The following is an 11,500-nucleotide window of genomic DNA, read 5'->3' as shown; positions in this document are numbered from 1 at the left end:
GTATTGTCACGTAAAGTATGTAATGCACATAATTATGACATCAATATGTAATAGATGGGGTGAATTTTTAAATACCCCAGACACTTTCACAGATATTCAAATTTTGCTGGGCGATGATCAGTTCTCAAGTTTATTGAACCATATCATTATTATAACTAAACAAATTATTTATTCCTGTAAATTATATGGCACTTCGCCTTCATTTCGTCTGGTAGAAAAAAAAGTTAAGGAAACAAAAGAAATGGAATATTGTATATGTAGTAAAAATAGCACTATCGAATTGTTTCAGGTGAAGTGGGGAAACTTTACCTAATGTTGGTTTGTGCATCTTACAATTTACAATCAACAATTTTTTAATACAATTGGAGTTACTTGGTAATCTGTCTTCATTATTTGTTGTTTTTGTGTGTTTTTTTCTTTTTTTTTACTTTTTTGTTTTGTTTATTACTGTATTTACTGTATTTATTAAAGTCCTGTAATTTTTTTTATGGGTAATAAAAAATATTTATTTCGTTCAACGTAATTGCAATATTTTTTTGTTCGTACAACGTAAATTGAAAAAAAATGAATTCCGTAATTCTGTAATCACAGGCTAGACGTACAACGTAATCAATCAAATATTGTTTTCGTACAGTGTAAAAATGTGTAATTGTTCTTGGTACGTACAAGAATTTACATCCAAATTAGTAGTAAAGAATAAGTAGTAAAGAATAATCCAGGGAAATTTTCGAAACTGTAAAACGACTAGATGACACAATTCACTGCAAAATTCAATTTCACTGTAAACTGTAAAAACGTCTTTTTTTCCTTGTAAATTGTAAAAAACCCACTTGTCTTACTTGAGATGGCCCTTTTTGAATGATCAAATCGGAAAGTTGCCCTATTTCATTAGCAACGAGCAATCTCGCCTTCATCAGCTTAAATCTGTGAAAAGCACGGCTGGCAATAGAGCTTGCCGTCATTCCCATAACTAACAAATCATTCGACGCGATAGCATAAAATCGCCTACAAACCATTCGAAGTGAGCACATCGTTTTAACTTTCTCGAACTGTGAACTATAGTCATCACTGTCATTAAAAAAGCAACAAAACCCGAATATTCGAGTCAAAATCTCGGAAGAAAGATCAGAAAGCGAACGACCTTCTGTGCCGACGGACAACATCGGCGATCGAGTGAGCAGTTGAAGCCAATTTCCCACGTAATTTGGCGGCTAAACTTGCCTGCTTGACTCTTTTGGATACTCTTAGCATGATTGTGTAGGAATACGTCCAGAAAATGTGATATTGGTACAATAAATCGCACGATTTATTGTACATGGAAGGCTAACCCGGAAACAACTCAAGCGCTAAAAACGATTTTTGCGCAGAACGATGCCAGAATTTCAGTTCTGCGCATAGCAATATGCGTTGGTACAGAACGTGTTGAATTCTGGGTAAAACCTCGTACCGTTTGTAGAAACTTTTATACAATTCATGTTATATTATTCAATAAGGATCAATGAGATTAATTCGGTATATGTAGTATTAATTCAGAAACATGTTGGTTTGTATTTTCTGGCCGAATTTTGCTTAGATTTGTTTTTAGTCCCCGTTCGGACGCAGTCCGAAAACGGGGACTTATGTTTTGCCCTGTGTGCGTCCGTCCGTCCGTCCGTGATCACCTGTATCTCGAACATGCATGGACCGATTAAGTTCAAACTTCACTCATACATCACACATTATATGGGACATATGCACATGCATTTTTTTCATGATCCGATTAACGATAGCCGAATAGCGGCCATTTTAAGGCCGAAAATGCATCAAAATCGCACATTTTCACCATTCCGGACCCGGATCTCAGTTATGCATGGACGGATTTTGTTCAAATTTGGTACATACATTAAACATAATAGGACCTTGATGCACGTCATTTTTTTTTTTTTGGATCGGGTTCGAAATGGCCGACTGGCGGCCATTTTGTTTTAAAGAATTCAGTTCTGGATCCGTATCTGAGACATGCTTGGATTGATCGAGTTCAAACTTCACACACACAAGGTACATCATGTCACAAATATGTATGTGCATTTGTTTCATGATCTCATTAACGATAGCCAAATGGCGGCCACTTTAAGGCCGAAAATGCATTGAAATCGCACATTTTCACCATTCCGGACCCGGATCTCAGTTATGCATGGACGGATTTCATTCAAATTTGGTACATACATTAAACATAATAGGACCTTGATGCACGTCATTTTTTTTTCGGATCAAGTTCGAAATAGCCGACTGGCGGCCATTTTGTTTTAAAGAATTCAGTTCTGGATCCGTATCTGAGACATGCTTGGATTGATCGAGTTCAAACTTCACACACACAAGGTACATCATGTCACAAATATGTATGTGCATTTGTTTCATGATCTCATTAACGATAGCCAAATGGCGGCCACTTTAAGGCCGAAAATGCATTGAAATCGCACATTTTCACCATTCCGGACCCGGATCTCAGTTATGCATGGACGGATTTCATTCAAATTTGGTACATACATTAAACATAATAGGACCTTGATGCACGTCATTTTTTTTTCGGATCAAGTTCGAAATAGCCGACTGGCGGCCATTTTGTTTTAAAGAATTCAGTTCAGGATCCGTATCTGAGACATGTCTGGATTGATCAAGTTCAAACTTCACACACACAAGGTACATCATGTCACAAATATGTATGTGCATTTGTTTCATGATCTCATTAACGATAGCCAAATGGCGGCCGCTTTAAGGCCGAAAATGCATTGAAATCGCACATTTTCACCATTCCGGACCCAGATCTCAGTTATGCATGGACGGATTTCATTCAAATTTGGTACATACATTAAACATAATAGGACCTTGATGCACGTCATTTTTTTTTCGGATCAAGTTCGAAATAGCCGACTGGCGGCCATTTTGTTTTAAAGAATTCAGTTCTGGATCCGTATCCGAGACATGTCTGGATTGATCAAGTTCAAACTTCACACACACAAGGTACATCATGTCACAAATATGTATGTGCATTTGTTTCATGATCTCATTAACGATAGCCAAATGGGGCCCGCTTTAAGGCCGAAAATGCATTGAAATCGCACATTTTCACCATTCCGGACCCGTATCTCAGTTATGCATGGATGGATTTTGTTCAAATTTGGTACATACATTAAACATAATAGGACCTTGATGCACGTCTTTTTTTTCGGATCAAGTTCGAAATGGCCGACTGGCGGCCATTTTGTTAAAGAATTCAGTTCTGGATCCGTATCCAAGACATGTCTGGATTGATCAAGTTCAAACTTCACACACACATGGTACATCATGTCACAAATAGATATGTGCATTTGTTTCATGATCTGCTTAACAATAGCGGAATGATGGCCATTTTAAGGCCGAAAATGCATCAAAATCACGTATTTTCACAATTCCAGAACCGGATCTCAGTCATGCATGGATGGATTTTGTTCAGATTTAGCACAATGTGTTGTACATATGCAGGTGCATTTCGATCATGATCTGCTTTGAATGTATATGTCACTCAAATATGAACGGAACGGGGACGTGTCATTGACAATGACTTGTTGTACTATTAGTTTGTAGAAACTTTCATACAATTCATGTAACTGTAAAAGGATTAATTATTCACTGGGTTTTAATTTTGCTTATTTCGCTGACTGGAAAATGCGCTAAATTAAAACCCAGTGAATATGTATATTAAGCATGGAACACATTATCTAAATGTTAAAACCGTGAATTTAAAACCAACTGAATATGCCTGAATGGTAAATCAGCGAAATTTAAATCCAGTGAAAATTAGTCATTTTACAGTATATTATTCAACAAGGAACAATGAGATTAATTAGGTATATGTAGTATTAATTCAGAAACATGTTGGTTTGTATTTTCTGGCCGAATTTTGCTTAGATTTGTTTTTGTACTATTAGTTTGTAGAAACTTTTATATAATTCATGTTATATTATTCAATAAGGATCAATGAGATTAATTCGGTATATGTAGTATTAATTCAGAAACATGTTGGTTTGTATTTTCTGGCCGAATTTTGCTTAGATTTGTTTTTGTACTATTAGTTTGTAGAAACTTTCATACAATTCATGTTACTGTAAACGGATTAATTATTCACTGGGTTTTAATTTTGCTTATTTCGCTGACTGGAAAATGCGCTAAATTAAAACCCAGTGAATATGTATATTAAGCATGGAACACATTATCTAAATGTTAAAACCGTGAATTTAAAGCCAACTGAATATGCCTGAATGGTAAATCAGCGAAATTTAAATCCAGTGAAAATTAGTCATTTTACAGTATATTATTCAACAAGGAACAATGAGATTAATTAGGTATATGTAGTATTAATTCAGAAACATGTTGGTTTGTATTTTCTTGCTGAATTTTGCTTAGATTTGTTTTTGTACTATTAGAAACTTTTATACAATTCATGTTATATTATTCAATAAGGAACAATGAAATTAGTACAGTATATGTAGTTTTAATTCAGAAACAAGGCTATTTTTCGCTTCGGTCGAGATCTCGCGAGACCGTTAAATTTGCTAAGCAACTGGTTGCTAGTCATGTGATACAAGTGAAGCTTTGAATCAAAATAGCGCTAAATCGTGCGTGTGCCTAATGTCGTGTGTTAAATTTCCGAGTAATTTCTTGCATCTGTTTCACGTTTTCGACCATGGTTGACTTTGACAGAATGATCGTGCCACAGCTCAAAGACTTCCTGCGTAAATTCGGCGTTTTATCGTCCAGCTGTAAAGAGAATATTTTTCTTGCAATCGCTAAAGCTGTGCACGATTTGGAGCTCGAGGAAGACCCTGATTTTTTACCTCGCTGCAAGACTTGGCAAACTTGGTTGCAATTTCACTGATCCTTTGAAATTACCGGGCTACTCTAGTGATTTCAGGAATGTTCCAGAATTCAGGTTGTCCGATGTTTTAATGTGTTATCGGTCCGACTATGACCGTAAGAAGCTCAGGGCCTACATTGCATGTCTAAGGCACATATTTTACATTACTGATACTTTCACCATTACTAGCGTGACCAGCTTTTAAGGTTCCTAACAAATAATGGGAAACGGGCAACATTGCATGATTCACACATTAGTTCATACATGTATGGATAACAGGAATCTGTCGACACTGCATGATACGCACACGTATCCATACAAATAACAGGAATCTGTTGACACTGCATGATACGCACCTGCATCCATACAAATAAATAACAGGAAACTGTTGACACTGCATGATACGCACACGCATCCATACAAATAACAGGAAACTGTCAATATTGCTGATTGTACACAACAAGCATGCTTTAAAAATAAATAGCTTGAAAATTCATAATTTTTCGACATAGAAGGGAAGTTAAATAAAATTATTTTTAAAACTTTATTAAATTGTAAAAAGTATTAAATATTACAATTTAATTCTGCACTTAGTAATAGAACTTGCCAACATTCAGGCTTAGCTCTTTGTCAGGAGGGGTATTCCCTAACTTTGTGGCAATATTGTTATCATTAAATGCATAGCTATTCGCATTTAAATCATCGGGATACTAATGATAAGACAATTTAAGATGTGTACCGTACACTTGGGAGTTTTAAATAACAAAGAAAACAAAAAAACTTTTCAGACTGCGTTTTTGGTTTAGGGAATCGCAAAAAAACACCATTCATATAATTGTTATTCTTACATTAGCCGTAAGCGCACCGTTTGACTCCCATTGGAACAGATATTGTTTCGTGATGAGGTTTACAACAGGTAGGACAATGTCGTTGCTACCATATTGAACTGAAAGCTTGACCTGTATCACATGACTCAATTGGTTGCTAAGGTGCGTAAACCGTGGTTACGCATGATCTCGCAGCTTGCGGAAACATGGCTTATTAACAACTACTCTAAAGTACTTTATTTTCACTTTATTTATTTCTGCTATTTTTATACAGACATAAAGCAGTGAAAAATACATCTTTTTCCTGTTAGTGTTTTACATTCAATTCATTAATTCAGTGGCAATATATGCCATACAAAACCGCCAAAATGTCTTCTCAGCAAAAATAAAGAAGTTTACAGTATGTAACATTTTTGTAACCAAACAATAAGGCAATTGTTTTGCTGTCAAGTGCTCATGAACATCATTGAAAGAAATTAAATTTTGTGTAAAGTTTTGATCTAGATAAATTGAATTTCGAATTGTGTTCATTTCTTGTTACACACTATGATGAGATAAAGTTAAATGTATCTGGTATTGTAAGAATGCTTTACATGATTTGCTTGATTATGTTAACATCTCATTGTAAAATAAAGGAATTGTAAATGATTTACTTTTCTGTGTTTAAAACTTCACAATAAAGAAAATACAACTTATAGTTATCTGTGTGCCCCTCCCCCTGAAATATACTTTTGATTTGCCAACATGTCATTCAACAGGACGATGGTTTCACCACAATTTGGGGCAATGATGGCTATCACAATTGACATTGCATGTGCTTGAATCTCATTTAAACAGGAATAATTAATGACACTAATGGCGCTGAACAGAAATTTGCTCTTTGGAATAACAATGTATTAGACCAGTGTAATACGTGATTTTATTGGACGTTCTCATTTGAGAATAATAAATTATCTGCATTTTTACCTTGCCCGTATCATCAAAGATGGAAAGAAAAGGTATATTGAGGGAAGAATCTTTATCCAGTCTTGTCGTCGTCATTAATAATTGTTATTGTGTGCACAATAACTTTAATAATTCTATTCCAAACTTTATCAAACTTGATCACCTTATTCATCAGTATCAAGTCTTCCCTTAGTATGAACAACAGATGTCCTGTATGAAAATATAATGCAAAAATTTAGAAAATCCGATGAAATATTTTGACTGTTTCTACTTGACTGATCACTGGTGATACACATCAAAAGTCATTGAGCTCTGTGGAAATATGCATTGTTTCATTCATCTTGTAATAATATCATTCGTAATGTATCTCCCAAATTCCATGGGAATACTAGACTGGCTTTCAAACCAACTCATGGAGAGAGTTGTTGCACAGTCTAACACAGGAATTTAACACATCTTTTGCACACGTGCATGTTGCTAGAAAGGTTCTTTTCACTGAAACTAAACAAGTAATCACAATTATGGCGGTGGTGAAATATACGTAATTATATATTACCTGAATTTTTGACTCCCATGTGTGAAGCACGCAATGGGAGTCTTTGCAGTTAGCTTGTCTGTGTGTGTGTGTATGTATGTGTGTGTGTGTGTGTGTGTGTGTGTGTGTGTGTGTGTGTGTGTGTGTGTGTGTGTGTGTGTGTGTGTGTGTCTGTCTGTTTCACTAATATCTCAAGAACCACACCATTATTTATAAAACTGGACCAATGTGAAAATTTGATAAGGTTTTGGTAAAAATCCATGCATGTTAATTTGCATGATAATTAGCTAATTGTTAGCTGTTCCACTGGTATCTAAAGAACCACTCATTGGATTTTTATGAAACTTGGTACATAGATGCTCTAAACTAATGTGCAGGTTTGATTAGTTTTGGATAAAAATGCGTGCATATTTAATAACCTAATTAGCATAATGATTTTCGGTTTTTCTATTGATATCTCAAGTACTAATCATCACATTTCAATGAAACTTGGTACATATGTCATGTGACACTGCACAGACCTGATAATATCAGTACGTATGAATTACCTAATTTACATAATTAATTAAATTTCGGATTTTGATATTTCAAGTAGTAATCATTGCAGTTCAATGAAACTTGGTACATGCTCTAGAACAGTAGACATACCTGAATAGCTTTGGATTTAAACCAGTACATATTAATTACCTAATTATTTATAAATGAGGGTTGCTGTCGTTTTAATTTATCAGACTTTCTTGTCAATAATAAGTTTATTGCATCCATAGAAATACAATGTTTCTACAGTCATGATAACTACTACTATAACATAAAAGAAAGTTGGTAATGGGATAAAGCAAGTTTTACATATCAGATCATGATGGCATTTTCATTTCTTGATTGAAATGCATTATGAATATTGTTGCCAATTATTTTTATTATTACTTCATTTTGTCATCAAGAAATTAAACTTCTGGAGACAATCCAGTATTTCTTGTGGAAATGTAATAACTTGTATGCTTTTAAGGTACAGAACATATAAACGCCAAGAAAATCACCAAGGCTGGTGGGCTCGCCACCTCTTTAAAGTCCCGATCACTGTTATTTTTTGGCAAAGTTTTACAAAACAAGCGATCTTACGAGCATTGATAATTATAGACCAATATCAATGTCTACTGTCATGTCTACAATTCTTGAGAATATAATGCGAGAACGATGGAAGGATACACTTAGTACTGGGAGTGTCCAATTCTGGTTTAAACAGGGTCGTAGTAGGAACAATGAATTTATTTGACGAAAAAAGTTATTAACTATAGTCGTGTAATATATAAAGCCAAGCAAAGCATTCAAACATTCAAAACCATGTTTACAATATTTATGTGGTATATTTCACATATTATGGTCTAGTATTTACACAAAATACATGTGTGTGTGTGTGGGGGGTTAATGTGTTTCCTCGTTCATTTGTATAAATAATGACATTATACAAGTAAGAATGTTATCCTAATTTTGGCCCAAAGTTTTATAAAATGGATAAAAGTATTTTACTCTGACATCTCCAGTTGTGTTATGAACAAAGGCACCAGTACAGGATATTTCTCTCTGGGGCGAGGAGTTAGGCAGGGGGATCCAATTTCTCCCCTTTTGTTCATTTTGGGGTTGGAGATATTTCTGTGCTCACTGCGGTCCAATCAGGATATTGAAGGGGTTGTGGTTCCGGGTTTTGGTTCTTTTAAAAGTGCAGCGTTTGCAGACGATCTGACATGCTTCCTTAGTGACCTCCCCTCATGTAGAAAACTGTTTGAAATATTGGGCAATTTCAAAAAAATATCTGGGTTAGCAATTAACCAGGATAAGTGTGAAGCAATGTGGATTGGAAACAAAAGCAAATGTAAAGAGAAACCCCTTGCGGTAAAATGGCCAAATATGATTCAAATTGTTGGTGTTTACTTTTCAAATGACAGAAAAATGGCAACGGATAGAAATGTCACAATCCCCATAGAGAAACTAAAAGTATCTTTACACTTCTGGAAAATGAGAGACCTAACACTGCTTGGCAGAATCCAAATTATTAAAGCTATGGGTATTTCAAGAGTTCAGTATGTTCTTAGTCTCTCAGATTGCCCTAATAGATACCTGAAAGAAATAATCAAAATGCTATTTGCATTTCTTTGGAAAGGGAAAGATAAGGTGGCCAGGAAAACAATGATAGGGGACATTTGTGTAGGTGGCCTAAAAGTACCAGATATTTTTGCAATAGTGAAGGCTCAACGAATAGATTGGCTACGTCGTCTGTTTGACAATGATATAGTCCACCCTTGGAAATGGATTTTGCAGAAGAAACTGTCTCGAGTTGGGGGAATAGAAACTCTTTTAAAGAGTAATTTTAATATTAATGTTCTTCCCATAACTGTGAGGGGTTTCTTTCGTAGTATGTTAGAGTCGTGGCTAGCAGTCACGGCTCCGCCAGATGGTGAAAAGCATCCCCTAAATCAAAGTATTTGGAACAACAAACATATTTTACAAGGAGGCAGAAGTATATTTTTGGGAGATTTCAGTGAGGCTGGTTTCCACTATGTTGGAAATCTTTTTGATAATAAGGGCCAACTTCTTCAGTGGGGTGAAGTGGAAAAAAGGGGAATACCTCGCAAGAGATTTTTGGATTGGTTTGGAATTGTGGCCGCACTACCACGAGAATGGAAAAGGGAAGTAGATATAAACAAATTTGCTAAACCTGAGGATGATATGTTGGGTATCAGATTTGTGGGCGTTCAAATTCATTTGAAACAATGTAAAACTAAGTTGGTGACCCCTGAAGTGATAAAGCAATATTTTATTTCGCCAAGATCTGAAATTTATCATGTTAAAACATTAAACTCCAATATTACTGAATGGGAAAGTATTTACTTAGCACCATTTAGACTTACAATAGAGTCAAAGCTCAGGGAATTTCAATGGAAAATCAGCCACAATATCCTGGTAACCAACTCTGTTCTTTGTAAGATGACCCCACCAAAGATTGAATCAGGAGCCTGTACGTTCTGTAAGGGGCCTGATGAAAATCTGCTTCATCTTTTCTATGAATGTCCAGTAGTAAAATTATTTTGGGATACATTCTTTGAGATATGGGGGACAAAACTGAGTTTCCCTCGGGTGAACGACCCAGAATGCTTCTTGTTTGGTGATAGTCTTCTCCCCCTCCTGTTAAACTTTTTGCTTTTGGTAGCCAGGAGGTTTATTTATATTTGCAGATGTCGGGGTAACAAACCAAAATTTGAGGAATTTAAAGACTTCGTGCAGAGGGTACAGAAAACTGAGTACTTGATTGCAAACAGAAAAGGTAAATTGGGAAAACATTTAAAAAAATGGGGAAAATTTATGAAAATTGTAGCAACGACCCAGCATATCAGCATGAATTCCTGAAAAAATTGTAATATTTTTGTGAAGACTTTGTACTTGTTGTGCAATGTAATTTTTTTTGGTACACATACATGTAACTACGTAAAGTGCTTATGTAAATTGACTCAATAAAAAATGTTTTAAATACAAAAAAAAAAGAATGTTATCCTTACTGCCATTCAATATTTATATAAATGAATTGAGCAAATGTCTCCAGAAGAGTGTTACTGCAGGTTCCATGGTTAAATGGTGATGGTCGTCGCATCGCGTCACGTCCTGTTCGATACCCATAGCGATGTGCACAATGCGTGTCAAAAATGCATTGTTTTTTTACAGGAAATTCAAATACGCCCTTTATGACGATCATCGCCTTTTAACCCCCTAATGTACGCCGATGACTCGCCACTTATGAGCCCGTATATTGCTGATCTACGTAGCATGGTATCAGTATAGATGATGACAAGAAGCAATCCGGTTGCATGTACTTCATTTCGCGTAAATCACCTCACTGTCGATAATTACCCACTGGGTTTTATCAAAATTTACCTGTCTTGGTTATGTATTGAATGATAGTTTCACCGATGACTCCGGAATTGTTCGTCTAATACGTTCTTTATGTACACGCATGTTAATCTACTTGTTCGCAAATTCTCAAACTGTTCTTTCGATGTGAAAATATCTTTATATTGCACATACTGCAGCAGCATGGTGGTATTACAGTGCCTGAACAGTTTATGAGTTGTCAATAACAATGGCGTTCACGAGAGAGTATAGTGCCCGCGACACTGTAAATAATAATGTATCAACTTTCAGATGTACTAATGTGCAGATTTTATGCGAGACTTCAGAATAGTGACAATACGATTTTGAAAATTCTGTTGGGGTCAGAAGAACATCTGTTTCATAGATTCTACAAAAGTGATGTATACATTTAATTTATTT

Source organism: Saccoglossus kowalevskii, chromosome 5, assembly GCF_978046115.1.
Source record: "Saccoglossus kowalevskii chromosome 5, keSacKowa6.1, whole genome shotgun sequence".
In the NCBI taxonomy this organism is placed as follows: Eukaryota; Metazoa; Hemichordata; class Enteropneusta; family Harrimaniidae; genus Saccoglossus; species Saccoglossus kowalevskii.
The sequence above is the reverse complement of the archived record's forward strand: the minus strand, read 5'-3'. Positions refer to the sequence as shown.